General features: G+C 41.1%; 1 protein-coding gene across 1 annotated transcript in view; it reads right to left on the bottom strand.

Annotated features, from left to right (window-relative positions):
• Positions 1-8,363, bottom strand: part of DYM (dymeclin) — a 215,601-nt gene that overhangs the window by 118,082 nt on the left and 89,156 nt on the right. The window lies entirely within an intron of this gene.

Here is an 8,363-nt window from a genome sequence, read left to right as displayed (position 1 = left end):
GAGTGATACAGCAAACATATGCACAAAAAGACCCTGTCTTAAAGGGCTGGTAAAAATGAGTCAACAGGAACTGCCCTAAATACATGGAGAAGATCCTCTATAAATTCAGGGTTATTCTAGGTCAAACCAAAAATTTGCTTAAACAAGGACTATTCCACACAAAGTTGTCACTCTGTATAACTTTGATATATTTGATATATTAAGTACATTTCATTGAAACTTCATGTTCAGATGTCTTAAAAAACCAGCCAAACCCCACCAACCTCACTGATCAACTTCATTAATTAACCTCTTCTCTTAAAAAGCTATATGAAAACACACTTCTGACTATATCCCTCCTTCCCACCGCTCCTTTGGATGAGTGAAAAGAATTGTTGCCCTTCATTTTGTGTCATTTCTGCTTTTAGAATTCCCTCTTCCTCTCACTAACGAGCTCTCTCAGCAAAACCCCTTCTTTCTTCAAGAAAGAGGATGGGGAAGTAGCAACTGGTTTCCCATGAGGAGATATGGAGACTTGGCCACCGAATGACTTGCAGAACACAAAGGGAAAGGCAATGCTGGGAACTACTTCAAGCTGCTGCTGATTTTGTACTATTTACTCCTTCTGTCTAGGACAGACACATTCACATAAACTGTGATGGAAAGAATCATAACTTTATTTGTGAAAAAGAAGGGATATCTGGAAAGCAAAATTAAAATCGTATCTATATATTTAGTGAAATTCTGAAATATTTAAAAAATAGCACTTTCAGAATCTAAAGCCTCATACAGCTACCTAAAAAACCCCCGCATAATCTATGCAAGGATATCTACACAGGCTTCTGAAGGAATATAATACTAAATTCTGCAAAATCTGTGGCAAAATTCAGGCTCAAAGTTTAGGCGTCTCTCATTATGAGGTGTTACACCATAGCATCATCCCTTGGTTTGGTAGTGCAGGACTCTTCCACTACAACTCAACATTGCCACAGAGAAATGATTCCGCATCTGAAAGCAAAAGCATTGGGTGTACTCACACATTCAGGTAACCTGGAGAAATGGACAATCAACACATAGGTATTTAGATCTCATTATTTGTTTGTTAAAGGTGCAAAACACCGCCTTGTCTCATTAATGGTAATGGCAAAAGGTTACTTCGTTTCTTTGATAATCAGGTGTTTACAAACAATTGTATGCTATGTTTTTAAATGATGTAAGTCACTCAGTTGCTAATCACTAAAAGAGCACAGAACTGGAATCCAGAAAGGTCAGCCCGTATTTGTAGTTTTCGTAATATTAAATTTGTCATTTGAAATTCTGTATATTTAAGGGGATTAGCAATTATGGTCATGCACACTGTTCAGCTCGTCAAAGGCAGTATGTTAAGCAATCTTTTTCTCTTTGCCTATATTTGAGAAGGAAACAGGAGACCGAGAGCTGTTTTACTAACACAGCTTCTTCCATTCAGCCCAGAGCCCGGATCTGTGCAAACCTTTATGAATTACAGAATCACTCAGGTTGGAAAAGACCTTTTAAGATCATGGAGTCCAACCGTTAACCCAGCACTGCCAAGTCCACCACTAAACCATGTCCCTAAGCACCACATCTACACGTCTTTTAAACACCTCCAGGGATGGTGACCCAACCACTCCCCTGGGCAGCCTGTGCCAATGCTTGGCAACCCTTTCGGTGAAGACATTTTTCCTCACATCCAATCTAAACCTCCCCTGGCGCAACTTGAGGCCATTTCCTCTCGTCCTTTCGCCAGTTACTTGGGAAAAGAGACCGACCCCCACCTCGTTACAGCCTCCTGTCAGGTAGTTGTAGAGAGCGATGAGGTCTCCCCTCAGCCTCCTTTTCTCCAGGCTGAACAACCCCAGCTCCCTCAGCCGCTCCTCATCAGACTTGTTCTCCAGACCCCTCACCAGCCTCGTTGCCCTTCTCTGGACACACTCCAGCACCTCGACGTCCTTCTTGGAGTGAGGGGCCCAAAACTGAACACAGTATTCGAGGTGCGGCCTCCCCAGTGCCGAGTACAGGGGCACGATCACTTCCCGGCTCCTGCTGGCCACACCATTTCTGATACAGGCCAGGATGCTTTTCATACAGTGGAATATCAGTAGGCTATATAGGAGTCCTGTAAGAACATTAACAGCACATTTGTCATTGCAGATGACAACTTGTTTTTAAATGGAACATACTTCTTTGAAGAGAAAATTAAAAGTTGTATTATAAAAAGAACGCTTCAAGTAGGAAGTTCTTATTGTCCCTTTCTAATTATCTTCCTGATCTTTGTTTCTCCTCCATCAGTCCGCTTTGGTATTGAATTTTCCCCATGCTCCCTGTAGTTGGGTTTGGAATATCACCAATATAATCAGCCAACAGACCGCTCTTGACCAGTCCTTCCGAATATGAGTCGGCAAGGCAGTCTGATGTATTTTACGGTATGCCTGCTGCCGAATCTCTTTCCTAGTCAGCAGCCTTAATTTGTGCAGTAAGTTTAAGACACACACACAGAGCGCATGCCTCCCACAAAGCCCCATAAACTAAGCAAATGATTTATACTACAATCTGTGAAGCATCAAAGATCTTAAGTACTGCGCTGTTTTGAGGACCCAACAGGCACTCAAAACACCGCAGTAACGCAAGTTATATTAGTGATGAGAACGGAGAGGTTTAGACTATAATTGTTTTATGTCACCTACTCTGAAATACATACTCACAAAGCCCTGTAACGTACATATAATTCTGCTTCGTTTTATCCATCAACTTTTACCCTTAAATCCCAAACACGTATGTCACAGGCTCTCTTTGCTTTAAGCGTTTCTTTTCATTATCAGTTGGGATCAAGTCCTCCTTCCCTTCCACCACCATACTCCCACCTACGCCTTTAAAAGCATTTTTATCAGCTCCAAACACAAAGCAAAGTAAGACCTATCCTATCGAATACACAGGACAATGACAACGAAGACCTTTGAGAAATGCATCCAACAGTTCCTCTCACAGCAAAATTTGCAGTCAAGGACAGACCTACATGCGATTAATCAGAAACATCCAAAGCAGCAGAATTAAAGGGAAAAAATAATTTTTTTTTAAAGGAAGCATTCTTATAGGGCTCCTCCTTTGGGGCAGAAAAGCAGCCACCCCCTTCACACACCTGATTTTCTTGGCTACCCTCGGCTTGATGCCCCCCGTAAGCACCCGGCTGCCCAGGCCACCCATCCCCTGACAGCCAGCAAGGCACTTGCTTTTCGAGTACTCCCCCGCAGAGCACCCCAAGCCGAGCTCCGCAACGGGTACTGTGGCTCTTCCCAGCATTTGTGATAGGAGTATTGCTGGCAAAAATCTGGGCATTATTTAACACAAGGCGCTGGGGGATATTATATTTCCCGTAGTATTGTGTAGGATTCTACCGTAAGTAATACTTAATAGTCAAGACATAACTACACGTACATTTTATCAAAACTCTTAGTCGACAGATTCCAAAGCAAAACCCAAGTGAAAAAAAATAAAATCCTATGGAGCTTATTCTAGACAAGGGTAATACTTTACAAGTACTATCTTTAAAATGCCTTTTTTTTTCTTTTCTTTTTTAAACATTTTTTTAACCTTCCAGGCTCTGCAAATTCCACGTGCACGCACGTTTCTTTCATTTACCTCCCACCCTCATTCTCATCTTAACTCTGTGTCTCTTGATGCTCTTTCACAGTACAAAAGACATTTGAAATAGCATCTTAATTAGGATTCATCAAACTCTCTCCTCCCTCACTTTATTCCTAGCATACCCGAAAGCCTCTTTCATGAAGTATTTCAGAGAAGACTGCATTTGCCTATGCTGAAAGACCTTGGTGGTTTTTTGGTGAACCTCCTAAAAAGGAGGATCCTCCTAAAAGGATTCTTACCCATTTATGCTTTGAAAATCATGCATACAAAGGCCTATGCAACAAGAGGTACATCCCAAATATCATTACAGACTAGATACACTAAAACAAACAAACAAAAAAAGATATAGCCACCGAAGACATTTGGTAGGCTCAGGAAATTAATGTTAGTAGGTAAGCTGATGCAGTTTGAGATACAGAAGTCATTTCTGTACCATGTATGAAGAGACAAAATAAAAGTTCAGATCGTTAAAATAATAAAGAATAATAATAAAAAAAAAAAGTATCTCCGTTATCACATGCTACCTAGTACCTGACTTTTTGTCAGCACCTCCCTATTTCCCACAAGGCAGCTGAAGTGGAGCCAATGACTATAACCTATAGACGGGAAAACCACTGTTTAATTGTAGTGCAGTGCTGGCTAAGGTGACAAACAGCCCCAGCACCAGGCTCAAGTGTGACAATTTCTGGTAAACCCCTTTTGATAAAAGGATAGAAAAATGAGAATACAGGGAAGAAGGAAAGACTTGAGAGGTATTTAAGGGAAGAATGGTCAAGGCTGAGGAACAAATAGGAAACATGAAATCACTACAAGAAAGGTTTCCACCTACAGCAGGCTATGAGTGGATGCGGAAACAGGTATAATTTCTGGTTATAACAAGTCAATAATACTATTTTAAGACAAAGTGACGATGGTGTAGATGAAAGCAAGTCATCCAAGGAGTTTCAGTAAACAAGGACAACTAGTCAGGACGGACAACATAGATGATTAACAGGAACAGCCTGAAAGACAAAGAAAAATCCACATATACTTTCACGAAACAGGCAACTGAAAAGTTAAAAAGCTGTTAGTTGTGTCATTAATGGATTACACATATGAACTTCAGTCCAAGAAGATACTCTGCTAGAGGAGAACTTGATCATCCCAAGGCTGATAAGCATAAACCTACGATCAGATGCAGCAAGTCAGTGGGTTACTTCACAACTGCAAAGTGCTAAAATAAGCGTAGACAGTCACTTTGGTTGCAATTAATTGTTTGCGATTTCTTAAAAACAGCTTATTTATGATCATGTGAACATACCTGTTTTCAAGGGAAGATTTTATATAAATAAATAAATAAATGAACCACTCTGACAACAAAAAATATCTCAAGCTGAGCGCTTGAAACTTCCAGAAGAAAAATATACTGCTATTTGAAGAACGGTATATGATCATAAAGTAATGGTTACATTCTGTAATATATAAATATAACAGGGATAAGTTGTGGTTGCACGTTTCATTTCCTGACTTCTGAATGCTTAGAGTACTGAAAATTTAACATACTTTTAAAAACAAAATGTATCTACAAAAATGGGTAGTATAAAATACTATTTGTTTTGACCTCACACACAATGGAAATCCAAAGCAATGGGACATAATGGAACATATTTCTAGACGCTTATTGAAAAGAAAGAATTTTACTCTAAAGTGATACCCAGTGGTTGGTTTTTTTCCCCTCTGAGATAAAATACACTTACCCCGACAAAAGATCAACTTACTGATTAAATCTCTAATAGCCATTTCTTATAGTCCCTCATTTACGAGCGAAATAGCAAAGCAACCTCCTCCCACAAATAAAACAAGGCCCATGTTTCTTCCCACCCCCTCCGGCGTTATTTTGTGGGGCACATCCCTCCACTTTACCAACCAAAGTGGAAGTTCCTTGATTCACACTACGATGGAACTCGGGAGTCGCAGGTCCCATCAGGTGCTCTCTCACAAAGGGCGTTCCCACGGGACAAGAGGAACGGGACTGGAACAAGTTAGATAACCTCAAGTAGGACCTTGAGCCCTCCAACGTCTCCAATCACATCTTTCTCATCCACCTATAGCTCCTTGTGCTACGCACAAGCCTTCACCCTTCCTGTTTTCCCGTCCTGTAGCCCATACCCAGCTCCTTGTCCTCCCAGATCCCATTCCTTCTCAGATCTTTCTCTTCCCAGCTTCCAATTCCCCCACCCACACCTTGCCCGTTCCAGCCTCTCATGGAAAAGAAGTCTGACTTCACCTTCTCCAGCATTTTGTCCCTCTCCTCCTACCCTGCCTCTTTTCTCGTTTCTTTGCTCAGCAATCCCAAATCTTACCTGTTTCTTGCTTTATTCATATCTCTCTCTCCCCCTGCACATGTTCCTTGTGCAGCCAGCCACAGCCCCCTTCCAATTTCTCCTAGTCGTTGTCACATCAGGCTCCTGCTTCTATACGCCTTCTTCAGACGTGTAGACGTGGCGCTTAGGGACATGGTTTAGTGGTGGACTTGGCAGTGTTAGGTTTACGGTTGGACTCGATGATCTTAAAGGTCTTTTCCAACCTAAATGATTCTATGATTCCACGTGGCTTCAACCATTGCCAAGCAGCACCAGAAGCATCGCTGGGTGCACAGTCCCATCCCACAGGAGCTGGGAGCAGCACTTACACAAGCTTCAGCTTGCCCCTACAGATCTCAACTGATAAATGCTCCCTGGCCAGGGGAGGATGCAAACAGCCTGGCTCTGGGAGCAACAAAATGAGAATATTCAATCACCATGGACATCAGGCCACCTCCGGCTACGTATCTGCTGTGCAGATGGAAACAGACTGCTCCCCTTCCCCCAGACATTCATAATTTGGTCAAATTTAGTCAGATTATCAGCAGCAGAGCCCTAGCACAAAGACTACCTGTCAAATGTCAAATTCCTAATGCAAAACATGACCTTACCAGAGCTTGTTAAAGACCACATTGACAGCTGTAACCATGGACAAGACATGTTCATGCCCTCGTCTCGTTCCAGAAATGGCCAATGGTTCTCACTGAAACTTTAAATTAAAAACCAACCCTGGAAAATGACGTTCACTGAGGCAACTATGCCTTGGAATAGTCCACTACTCTTAAAAAAACAAACCCCCCCCCCCCCCCCCAAATTCAAAGTTAAAAACTTACATACCAGTCCCTGTCACCTCTACTCTCCTCCCCCCCATACTGAAGAAAGCAACCACGGCAGGTAGGCAACGGAATGCCTATTTAAACTATTTAAAAAACAGCAGCAACCATCACCATCCCTCACACAGTTTTGGGTTTCAGAAGCATGTAACATGAAAGTACCTTAAATTTCAAAACCATCTACCTGAAATCGGTGCCGCAATTTGAACAATCTCATCGGTTTGCAGATAATATTAAAAAGGGAAAAAAGAAAAAACAAAAAGCTCAGACCTGGGGTGGTCTTGCAAGAATAATTAAAAAAAAAAAAAAATTGAGAGGTTTTGATTAACGACTCTTTTTAACACCAGGCTCCTGGACACCTACAACTCAGGGTGCAAGAACTGCAGATGCAAAGAACAGGAACTCAGTTCTATATATACCCAGCACTGAGATTCTCAGTCTCGGTTTCCTATAACTTTGCCTCTGGGCTATTTCTTAACGCAATAGAAGTAAACACAGCTAAATTGTGATTTACAGTCTATCACTATTCACTACAGCATGAAGTACTACAGTAGCACTATAGGTTACTGCTACATAAAGTACTATATGATGTTATTTTGACATCCGATGTCATTTTATTTAGCGTTTCATAAATCAGAGAAGAAAAATCACAAATAGTTGTCCCCTTTAGGGAATTCTTGCATTTACTCGTTTACCTTGTTGTTGTTGTTGTTATTAGTGAAAGAAATTGAGCTCTACGTGGTTACAGGGACCTAACTGCATTAAGCCAATTGCAGGAACAGGACCTATGGTTTTGATCATATTTTCCAGGCAGTTAAGACCGCATTCATTTTAAACAAAAAAATGCTTCAGCAGTCAAAAAGAGTTTCTGTGGTTTCCTGAGCTTTTTACCAGTCAGTATAATCACAAGATTTATAAAACTGTGCTTACTAAAATTAATCTTAAAAATCAATAAATAAATGTGGGTTAAATACCACAAAGGAAAATAGCCCATAAATGGACTGTACAGTCATGCCTCTTATAAGAGCAGCACACACACTGCACAGCAGCAGAGAGAAAAACAGGTTGACCCAAAATACATCAAATCCTTTTTTTCTTCATACTTCGCCCAAGTGATGGGGGGGGGAATAATCCTGCTGTAATTGCTAAAATTTGATAAACATTTGCAGTGAATAAGAGTTTCATTCCAGTTGTGTAACTGACACTAGATGTTCACTTTTTCCAGAAACACCTATACAGCTTTCCTGACTCCATTCATTTTGCTGCCCTATGATACCCTCTCAGCCTTTAGGAGATGTGGAGTTAATATTTAAGAAAGTATGAGACTAACTTCTTTCTTTATACTGTAGTTTTTGAATAGTAACCTGATCACTCATACCTGAAGACATCCTTTTAAATAATCCAAAAAGATGGGTGAGGGGAAGTGATTTATCAGTACGATTTTGAATCCTTTTTCCACAAAGTGGGGTACTAACTACACTTAACTTCCCATCACGGGATCTGTAGGAACCCACTACCCATATATCCATTCCCCAACAGTTCACGA

Source organism: Pygoscelis adeliae, unplaced genomic scaffold (genome assembly GCF_000699105.1).
Source record: "Pygoscelis adeliae isolate BGI_AS28 unplaced genomic scaffold, ASM69910v1 Scaffold567, whole genome shotgun sequence".
In the NCBI taxonomy this organism is placed as follows: domain Eukaryota; kingdom Metazoa; phylum Chordata; class Aves; order Sphenisciformes; family Spheniscidae; genus Pygoscelis; species Pygoscelis adeliae.
Note: the sequence above shows the minus strand (reverse complement) of the source record. Positions and strands in the feature narration are given on the sequence as shown.